This window comes from Entelurus aequoreus, linkage group LG15 (genome assembly GCF_033978785.1).
Source record: "Entelurus aequoreus isolate RoL-2023_Sb linkage group LG15, RoL_Eaeq_v1.1, whole genome shotgun sequence".
In the NCBI taxonomy this organism is placed as follows: Eukaryota; Metazoa; Chordata; class Actinopteri; order Syngnathiformes; family Syngnathidae; genus Entelurus; species Entelurus aequoreus.
Window position 1 is genome coordinate 54,661,445 of NC_084745.1, and position 12,163 is coordinate 54,673,607.

The 12,163-nt window shown below is 31.9% G+C and overlaps 1 protein-coding gene across 1 annotated transcript in view; it reads right to left on the reverse strand.

Annotated features, from left to right (window-relative positions):
• Positions 1 to 4,618, reverse strand: part of LOC133630266 (integrin beta-1-like) — a 134,453-nt gene extending 129,835 nt beyond the window's left edge. Inside the window, exon 1 of the mRNA XM_062021748.1 lies at positions 4,363 to 4,618. The gene's annotated coding sequence lies outside the window, so the exon portion shown is untranslated. The remainder of the gene's footprint in view (positions 1 to 4,362) is intronic.
• Positions 4,619 to 12,163: the final 7,545 nt, after the last annotated feature.

Below are 12,163 nucleotides of genomic sequence, written 5' to 3' on the forward strand. Positions count from 1 at the left end.
TGTTGTACGTGCAAACAAATGTTTTAAATCAGCTTATATTTCTCCTCTTTGAGTTTGAAATGACACTGCCTCTTACTCTTGGCAACATTCTAATTTGTACACTGTTATTTTTAGACCAGATGTAAAGACTATATTAACTATATTAACAATATAGGCAATATAATTATGCTTGAATAAAATATTTGTGTAAACAAAATGTAAACATTGCACATTGCATGCGTGCAATCGATACCTGGTTAACCCACAGAATTCCATCGATGCCTATAATAGTACCAAACTTTATCCCCGTCCCTCGTATGCCACTTGCTCGGAGTTGATTTAGAATCAACATTTGCAACAAAAGCAACTGAAATAACACATGGGCTAGTTCCAGCTGCAATAACACTATTTTTGCCTTACCGGGAAGGAGGCTAACAAGCTACTGTTAAGAGTTGTGACTGCTTAACAAATACTCCAGTGTTTCCCACACATTCATTTATTTGTGGCGGCCCGCCACGAAAGAATTACTTCCGCCACAAATAAAATTAAAATAAAAAAAAAAATATACACTACCGTTCAAAAGTTTGGGGTCACCCAAATAATTTTGTGGAACTGCCTTCATTTCTAAGAACAAGAATAGACTGTCGCGTTTCAGATGAAAGTTCTCTTTTTCTGGCCATTTTGAGCGTTTAATTGAATCCCACAAATGTGATGCTCCAGAAACTCAATCTGCTCAAAGGACGGTCAGTTTTGTAGCTTCTGTAACGAGCTAAAGTGTTTTCAGATGTGTGAACATGATTGCACAAGGGTTTTCTAATCATCAATTAGCCTTCTGAGCCAATGAGCAAACACATTGTACCATTAGAACACTGGAGTGATAGTTGCTGGAAATGGGCCTCTATACACCGATGTAGATATTGCATCAAAAACCAGACATTTGCAGCTAGAATAGTCATTTACTACATTAGCAATGTATAGAGTGTACTTCTTTAAAGTTAAGACTAGTTTAAAGTTATCTTCATTGAAAAATAAGGACATTTTAATGTGACCCCAAACTTTTGAACGGTAGTGTATATTTTTTTTTGTCCTGTCCAGCTTCTCAGGCAAATCATATAGTTGATGTAGATGCCCATATAGGCTGTTCAGATTTACTTTACAAAAGAGAAGTGTAGGATACTTCTCTTGTTGCCTTATTTGTATTTGACCACTACTGTTTTCTGTTTATTTGTTACTGACTGTGGCAGGACACCTCTGCCTCTGTTTCACTTTATGTTGCTGGTAAATAATATGGCTGTAGTAGTAGGCTAAAGTTAAATTATTTAGTATGCACTAATTAAAGGGGCAGAGCTTTAAGAGACATTTTAGCTTTCATATTTTATAAGATATATTTTTTGTAAGAACAACAATTAATAAATATATTTCAGTGAATAACTTATTGTTCAAATCTGTATATAAATATGTACATAAAGTGTTGTAATTATATTGTAAAATGGATGGATGGATGGACGTTTAAAACAAAACTGTTATTATTAATTAGTAAGTATACATTTTTTGAGCCTTTTTAGAGAAAATCATATCATTGTAGTAAATTATGCAAATTACTCGCTGATGTCATGGTGACCCTGCCCATAGCCACGCCCCCCACAGGTATCTTGGCAGTTTATGGGAAACACTGTTAAAATATTTGGAACGTGTAATATCTCGGGTTGCCCGATTCAGCAAAAATGCGATTTTCTTGCTCATTATTAGGGACAAGTGGTAGAAAATGGATGGATTATTAATATTGCAATCTTACACAATATTTTTTCCACACATCCAGAAGTGTGAGATCTTGTGTTTGTTTTTAAAGCGTCAATTTTTAGCTCACTCGTTAGTGTGCATGGAAATCTATTTTGGATCATAAAGATTAGTGGGAATATTTATAATATAAGTCACCAATATTATTGCCTTAAAGGCCTACTGAAAGCCACTACTAGCGACCACGCAGTTTGATAGTTTATTTATCAATGATGAAATCTTAACATTGCAACACATGCCAATACGGCCGGGTTAACTTATAAAGTGACATTTTAAAATTCCCAGCAAACTTCCGGCTGAAAACGTTTCGATATGATGACGTATGCGCGTGACGTCAATGGTTGAAGCGGAAGTATTCGGAGCCCATTGAATCCAATACAAAAAAGCTCTGTTTTCATCTCATAATTCCGCAGTATTCTGGACATCTGTGTTGGTGAATCTTTTGCAATTTGTTTAATGAACAATGGAGACTGCAAAGAAGAAAGTTGTAGGTGGGATCGGTGTATTAGCGGCGGACTACAGCAACACAACCAGGAGGACTTTGAGGATAGCAGACGCGCTAGCCGAACGACCTCACCTTGACTTCCTCCGTCTCCGAGCCGCCGACCGCATCGGTGATTGGGTGGAGTCCTTCGTCGTGCCGTCGATCGCTGGAACGCAGGTGAGCACGGGTCGTGATGAGCAGATGAGAGCTGGTGTAGGTGCAGAGCTAATGTTTTTAGCATAGCTCTGTGAGGTCTCGTAGCTAAGTTAGCTTCAATGGCGTCGTTAGCAACAGCATTGCTAAGCTTCGCCAAGCTGGAAAGCATTAACCGTGTAGTTACATGTCCAGAGTTTGGTAGTATTGTTGATCTTCTGTCTATCCTTCCAGTCAGGGGCGTATTTGTTTTGTTTCTGTATGCAGTTAAGCCCGATGCTATCACGTTAGCTCAGTAGCTAAAGTGCTTCACCGATGCATTGTCGTGGAGCTAAAAGTCACTGTGAATGTCCATTTTGCGTTCTCGACTCTCATTTTCAAGAGGATATAGTATCTGAGGTGGTTAAAAAATTCCAATCCGTGATCCACAATAGAAAAAGGAGAGAGTGTGGAATCCAATGAACCCTTGTACCTAAGTTACGGTCAGAGCGAAAAAAGATACGTCCTGCACTGCATGCTAGTCCTTCACTTTCACGTTCCTCATCCACAAATCTTTCATCCTCGCTCAAATTAATGGGGTAATCGTCGCTAATAGAGTATATATATGTCTTGTGTTTATTTACTGTTTTAGTCATTTCCAGCTGAATATCAGGTCCCACCCGCCTCTCACAGCATCTTCCCTATCTGAATCGCTTCCACTGCCCTCTAGTCCTTCACTCTCACTTTCCTCATCCACAAATCTTTCATCCTCGCTCAAATTAATGGGGTAATCGTCGCTTTCTCGGTCCGAATTGCTTTCGCCGCTGGTGTAAACAATAGGAAAATGTGAGCAGCCCTTCCTCCGGTGACGTCACGCTACTTCCGGTACAGGCAAGGCTATTTTTTATTTTCAGAGACCAAAAGTTGCGAACTTTACCTTCCTTGTTCTATACCAGGGATGTCAAACGTACGGCCCGAGGGCCGGATCAGGCCCGCGAACAGGTTTTATACGGCCCGCGGGATGAGTTTGCTAAGTATAAAAATGAACCTGAAATTTTTGAATGAAAGAAACAGCTGTTCTAAATGTGTCCACTAGATGTCGCAATAGCAATTATTTATATATTTGTAGATTATGCTACATATGTACAAAATAAACCACATGATGTTAGTACATAAGTCGAGGAAAATGATCAAACTACATAAAGAACATACTGTAATTTGATTTTGAAAAACATTTTTTTTTATCTTGATTGAAAATTAACACCAATGAGTTGACTGATAAACATTATCACATAATTTATTAAAAAAAATATAAATAACGACAAATAAATTATTAACCGCAATATGCAAGTGTATAAAAAACAACAACAACATTATGATTTGTACATTTTCAGAATGTGCTTGTTCTATTTTTAAACAAATAAAACAATCTGAAGTTGTCTTTATTTTTAAGTTATCGTGCCGTGATTTTACCAGTCCGGCACACTTGGGAGTACATTTTTCTTCATGTGGCCCCCCCTCTAAAATGAGTTTGACACCCCTGTTCTATACTAAATCCTCTCAGCAAAAATATGGCAATATCGTGATATGATCAAGTATGACACATAGAATGGATCTGCTATCCCCGTTTAAATTAAAAAAAATCATTTTAGTAGGCCTTTAACTATCTGAATGTGGATTTTGAATTTGTGGGTTATTTTGTGGATGTATTTCGACAAAAAAAAATCTGGAGGTAAAAGAAATGGAGAGGAGGTGCTTATGAAAGAGCGAATTAATATGTTTTTATTATAAAATAATTACTTTTTTTAACTTTAAAAACGACTTTAATGTCAATAAATAGTGGGGTTAGTACTAAGTAGAAATACATTTCCGAATTATAACACAGAAATTGACCACAAATGTTTAAAAAAAAAACACGTCTAAATGTAATAAATGAAAGTAATTTTTTAGACTTTTTCTAAATAGTTTACCTTTCCGTGGTGGTGTTTATTGCTGTCCCAAGAAGATCCTGTGAAGTAGCGGCGGCAACTCGCTGCCCTGCTGGCACCGCACCACTTTCCTCCGGGAGAAAAAAAAAAACGTCACCGCAGACTTCCACGGCAGCTCATTACATCCAGCGTGAATAAATGTTAGTAAAAACAACGAGTGAAATAATATCCAGTGAGTTGTTTGTGTGGGACAAGATCACACGAAGACCTCCTCGGTACAAGTCCGACGCTACGCTGCTCCTTAAATGACTTAACAGGAGAAATGTTTCAAGGGGTTATTTCTCTTGTCGAGTTTCAAAATAAAACTAAAGCGACTATTTGCGTTTAGGATATTACAGAATTATCTCATATTAATGTTGTTTTAGGTTGTACTGTAGTTTTATATTTGAAGCAAATAAAGACAATTTAGTCGTTTTTGGTCCAACTATGTAGGATTATTTTATGCACTCGCTTTTATTTTTAATGGAATGCCATCCCTGTTCCGCTTATACATCACTTTACAGTGGCTGGGCAGTCAGCATGGGCTACGTCACTCTCCCATTAAGGTTGGAAACATTTGAAATAACGTTAATTCGCTTTTTTATGTTCATTTTTTAATTGGTTTGGGGATATATATTTTTTATACTTACATAAATGTATACTGTATTCTGTATATTTTGGAATAATTTCATCAAAACGGAATATTCAACATTTGTTATTTTAACCATACTATTTGACATATAAATACTAGCTAACACAAACCATGTTTTACAATATTTCAAAGGTTTATTTCTCTTTTCGAGTTTCAAAATAAAGCTCAAGCGACTGTTTGTTTTTGAGATTTTACAGAATTATCTCACATTAATGTTCTATTAGGTTATATTTTATTACTATTTTAAAACAAATACAGACAATTGAGTCTTTTTTGGTCCAATTATGTAGGATTATTTTATGCACTCGCTTTTAGTTTGAAGAGAATGCCATCCCTGTTCCGCTTATACATCACTTTACAGTGGCTGGGCAGTCAGCATGGGTTACGTCACTCTACCATTAAGGTTGGAAACATTTGAAATAACGTTAATTCGCTTTTTTATGTTCATTTTTTAATTGGTTTGGGGATGCATTTTTTTTACTTACATAAATGTATACTGTATTCTGGATCTTCTAGAATATTTTAATCAAAACGGAATATTCAACATTTGTTATTTTAACCATACTATTTGACATATAAATACTAGCTAACACAAACCATGTTTTACAATATTTCAAGGGTTTATTTCTCTTTTCGAGTTTCAAAATAAAGCTAAAGAGACTGTTTGTCTTTGAGATTTTACCGAATTCTCTAATATTAATGTTATATTAGGTTATATTTTAGTATTATTTTCAAACAAATACAGACAGTTTAGTCATTTTTGGTCCAACTATGTAGGATTATTTTATGCACTCGCTTTTATTTTTAATGGAATGCCATCCCTGTTCCGCTTATACATCACTTTACAGTGGCTGGGCAGTCAGCATGGGCTACGTCACTCTCCCATTAATGTTGGAAACATTTGAAATAACGTTAATTCGCTTTTTTATGTTCATTTTTTAATTCGTTTGGGGATTTATTTTTTTCACTTACATAAATGTATACTGTATTCTGGATCTTCTAGAATATTTTAATCAAAACGGAATATTCAACATATGTTACTTTAACCATACTATTTGACATATAATTACCAGCTAACACAAACCATGTTTTACAATATTTCAAGGGTTTATTTCTCTTTTCGAGTTTCAAAATAAAGCTAAAGCGACTGTTTGTCTTTTAGATTTGACCGAATTCGCTCATATTAATGTTATATTAGGTTGTATTTTAGTACTATTTTAAAATAAATACAGACAATTCAGTCTTTTTTGGTCTAACTATGTAGGATTATTTTATGCACTCGCTTTTACTTTGAAGAGAATGCCATCCCTGTTCCGCTTATACATCACTTTACTGCCCCAGTCAGCATGGGCTACGTCACTCTACCATAAAGGATGGAAACATTTGAAATAACGTTAATTCGCTCTTTTATGTTCATTTTTTAATTGGTTTGGGGATTTTTTTTTTAAAAACTTGCATACATTTATACTGTATTCTGTATCTTTTGGAATAATTTAATCAAAACGGAATATTCAACATACTATTTGACATATAATTACCAGCTAACACAAACCATGTTTTACAATATTTCAAAGATTTATTTCTCTTTTCGAGTTTCAAAATAAAGCTAAAGCGACTGTTTGTCTTTGAGATTTTACCGAATTCTCTCACATTAATGTTATATTAGGTTGTAGTTTAGTACTATTCTAAAACAAATACAGACAATTCAGTCTTTTTTGGTCCAACTATGTAGGATTATTTTATGCACTGGCTTTTACTTTGAAGAGAATGCCATCCCTGTTCCGCTTATACATCACTTTACTGCCCCAGTCAGCATGGGCTACGTCACTCTACCATAAAGGATGGAAACATTTGAAATAACGCTCATTCGCTTTTTTTATGTTCATTTTTTAATTGGTTTGGGGATATTTTTTTTTTAAACTTGCATACATTTATACTGTATTCTGTATCTTTTGGAATAATTTAATCAAAACGGAATATTCAACATACTATTTGACATATAATTACGAGCAAACACAAACCATGTTTTACAATATTTCAAGGGTTTATTTCTCTTTTCGAGTTTCAAAATAAAGCTAAAGTGACTGTTTGTCTTTGCGATTTTACCGAATTCTCTAATATTAATGTTATATTAGGTTGTATTTTAGTATTGTTTTCAAACAAATACAGACAGTTTAGTCATTTTTGGTCCAACTATGTAGGATTATTTTATGCACTCGCTTTTATTTTTAATGGAATGCCATCCCTGTTCCGCTTATACATCACTTTACAGTGTCTGGGCAGTCAGGTTGGAAACATTTGAAATAACGTTAATTCGCTTTTTTATGTTCATTTTTTAATTGGTTTGGGGATGTATTTTTTTCACTTACATAAATGTATACTGTATTCTGGATCTTCTAGAATATTTTAATCAAAACGGAATATTCAACATATGTTACTTTAACCATACTATTTGACATATAATTACCAGCTAACACAAACCATGTTTTACAATATTTCAAGGGTTTATTTCTCTTTTAGAGTTTCAAAACAAAGCTCAAGCGACTGTTTGTTTTTGAGATTTTACAGAATTCTCTCACATTAATGTTATATTAGGTTGTATTTTGATACTATTTTAAAACAAATACAGACAATTCAGTCTTTTTTGGTCCAATTTTGTAGGATTATTCTATGCATTCGCTTTTACTTTGAAGAGAATGCTATCCCTGTTCCGCTTATACATCACTTTACTGCCCCAGTCAGCATGGGCTACGTCACTCTACTAAAAAGGATGGAAACATTTGAAATAACGTTCATTCGCTTTTTTATGTTAATTTTTTAATTGGTTTGGGGATTTTTTTTTAAAAACTTGCATACATTTATACTGTATTCTGTATCTTTTGGAATAATTTAATCAAAACGGAATATTCAACATACTATTTGACATATAATTACCAGCTAACACAAACCATGTTTTACAATATTTCAAGGGTTTATTTCTCTTTTAGAGTTTCAAAATAAAGCTAAAGCGACTGTTTGTCTTTGAGATTTTACCGAATTCTCTCACATTAATGTTATATTAGGTTGTATTTTAGTACTATTTTAAAATAAATACAGACAATTCAGTCTTTTTTGGTCCAATTATGTAGGATTATTTCATGCACTCGCTTTTACTTTGAAGAGAATGCCATCCCTGTTCCGCTTATACATCACTTTACTGCCCCAGTCAGCATGGGCTACGTCACGTGACTCTACCATAAAGGATGTAAACAATTGAAATAACGTTCATTCGCTTTTTTTATGTTCATTTTTTAATTGGTTTGGGGATATATATTTTTTATACTTACATAAATGTATACTGTATTCTGTATATTTTGGAATAATTTAATCAAAACGAAATATTCAACATATGTTACTTTAACCATACTATTTGACATATAATTACCAGCTAACACAAACCATGTTTTACAATATTTCAAGGGTTTATTTCTCTTTTAGAGTTTCAAAATAAAGCTCAAGTGACTGTTTGTTTTTGAGATTTTACGGAATTCTCTCACATTAATGTTATATTAGGTTGTATTTTGATACTATTTTAAAACAAATACAGACAATTCAGTCTTTTTTGGTCCAATTTTGTAGGATTATTCTATGCATTCGCTTTTACTTTGAAGAGAATGCCATCCCTATTCCGCTTTTACATCACTTTACTGCCCCAGTCAGCATGGGCTACGTCACTCTACCATAAAGGATGGAAACATTTGAAATAACGCTCATTCGCTTTTTTTATGTTCATTTTTTAATTGGTTTGGGGATTTATTTTTTTTAAACTTGCATAAATGTATACTGTATTATGTATCTTTTGGAATAATTTAATCAAAACGGAATATTCAACATGCTATTTGACATATAATTACCAGCTAACACAAACCATGTTTTACAATATTTCAAAGGTTTATTTCTCTTTTTGAGTTTCAAAATAAAGCTAAAAAGACTGTTTGTCTTTGATATTTTACCAAATTTTCTCATATTAGTGTTATATTAGGTTGTATTTTAACAGTATTTTAAAACAAATAAAGACAATTTAATATTTTTTGGTCCAACTATGTAGGATTATTTTATGCACTGGCTTTTACTTTGAAGAACATGCCATCCCTGTTCCGCTTTTACATCACTTTACAGTGACGGGACAGTCAGCACGGGCTACGTCACTCTACCATAAAGGATGGAAACATTTGAAATAACGTTAATTCACTTTACTTTTTATATAATTGTTTTAATTGGTTTGGGGATTGTTTTTTTATACTTATAAATTCATACTGTATTCTGTATCTTTTGGAGTAATTTAATCAAAACGGAATATTCCGCATGTGTTACTTTAACCATACTATCTTACATATAACTACAAGCTAACACAAAACTACTTGCATTGTTCCTGTATAATACAAATAAAAAAAATGCATCAAATAAAATAAAGCAATTTAACAGACACGACTAACATATTAGGCTGAAAATTAAACAAAAAAAAAACAACAGAGGGTAACATACATGTGGTTTAACATTTAATCAGAAGTGCATTTATTTTGGAATAGGAATTGTATTATTATGGTATTATTTTGTTCGACTGATTTATTTATATTTATATATATATATATATATATATATATATATATATATATATATATATATATATATATATATATATATATATATTACTGATTTATTTATATATATATATATATATATATATATATATATATATATATATAAATATATATATATATAAATAAATCATATATATATATATGTGTATATATATATATATATATATATAAATAAATCATATATATATATATATATATATATATATATATATATATATATATATATATATAAATAAATCATATATATATATATATATATATATATATATATATATATATATATATATATATATATATATATATATATATATATATATATCAGATATATATATATACATATATATATATACAGAGTATTTTTTATTGTTTTTAAAGTGCATTTATTTGTGAAAAGTATGTATTTCTGTGTCCAGAATGCTTTTACAAGTGTAAGCAATAAATATATAATGATCATTTTAGTATCAATAAATAATATACAAGCTAGATAGAGTAATATACAAAAGTTATGACAAGTCAATGCAAACTGAATACTAACGAATATACAAAACTAAAATGCACGATGTACCAAACATACAAAAGGGATAAAATCAGTCAAATATTATAGTAATAATTAAAGTATGCATCATCGCTGACTAATTAACCGAGAGATGAATCACAAATTAACTGGTGTAAAAATGCATTAGTACAGGAACATTTATTTATTTCCCTGAAAAACGATTAGAAAAAACTATGTTGTAACCAATGGGATAATGATTCTTTCCTTAAAATAGTCATCTTTGCAAATAGTTTGTTGTCTTACCAGCACCGGACACTGGCTAGAAAACTAAGCACCGGAAGGGCCTTGGATCCTGTTTAGTCCCCCGAGAGTGCAGAACCAGGGAATGGAAGGCCCCTGAGATCTGCAGAAAACTAAATCAGAGAAAAACTCTTTACTTCCTGATATTCAATGATCGAGGGTGTTGGAAAGGGATTATTTTTGAACAATCCAACTCTTGAGGTGTTATTTAAGGCAAGTGAACTCACATGACACAATAAAGGAGGTGAGAACCAGACTGGATGTGATAAAGGATGCATCATGTACAACAGGAAGTCAGATGTCATCCGGCTGATTAAAATCACATTTAAACTCTCCATTGTCTTGCACTTAACAGCACATCAAATAACAGTACATTTATTTGAGTTAATGCAAGCCTTTTATCACACAATTCAACTTTAATTTAAAAAAAAAACCTCTAGAGCCTCCCTGTGGTAAGATTTGGTCACTGCAGGGAGGAATATGTTTTTATTATTTAGTTTTGGTAGTTTTTTTTCCTGCTATATGTTTATTTATGAAATGACCTCTGACACCTGCCAATTAGTCTCATTATTCCTATTTCTCCGACACCTGCCAATTAAGAACACATCCCTAATAACTCTACTGCGACATCTAGTGGCAGCGGTGAGAAACGCAGCTGCAATGTCTCCATGTTCAAGCCACTAAACAAATTTAGCACACGCAAATATTGAGATGCAACAAATACAGTGCAGTGCTAACTTCATCTGCTGTAATATAAATATTACAAACACTTTATTGCCAAAAGTATTTGGCCACCCATCCAAATGATGAGAATCAGGTGTCCTAATCACTGGGCCGCTCTCAGTGATTTCCAGCGTGGAACTGTCATAGGATGCCACCTGTGCAACAAATCCAGTCGTGAAATTTCCTCGCTCCTAAATAATAATTAATAAAGTATTTCTGATTCTAATTCTGATTATTAAACACATCAGAGTCATATATATATTCAGCCAGTTCAGAAATTGTGTGCTCTACTTCAACAATTCTAAAAAAAATTCCCGGATCTCCTAAAATTCCCAGATTTTAGGGACATTTTCCCCATTCAAAATGAATTGGCCATTTTTCAAACATCCACCAACATATATATATATATATACACATATACATATACATATATATATATATATATATATATATATATATATATATATATATATATATATATATATATATATATTATATATATACATACATACATACATACATACATACATACATACATACATACATACATACATACATACATACATACATACATACATACATACATAGCATACATACATACATACATACATATATACATATATACATACATACATACATACATACATACATACATACATACATACATACATACATACATACATACATACATACATACATACATATATATATATATATATATATATATATATATATATATATATATATACATATATATATATATATATACACATATACATATATATACAGTATATGTTATACATATATATAAATATACATATATATACATATACATATATATACACAGGTACATACATATATATACATATATATACATATACACATATACATATATACATATACACATATATATACATATATATACATATATGCATATACATATATATACATATGTATCTATATATACACAATACATATACATATAATATATAT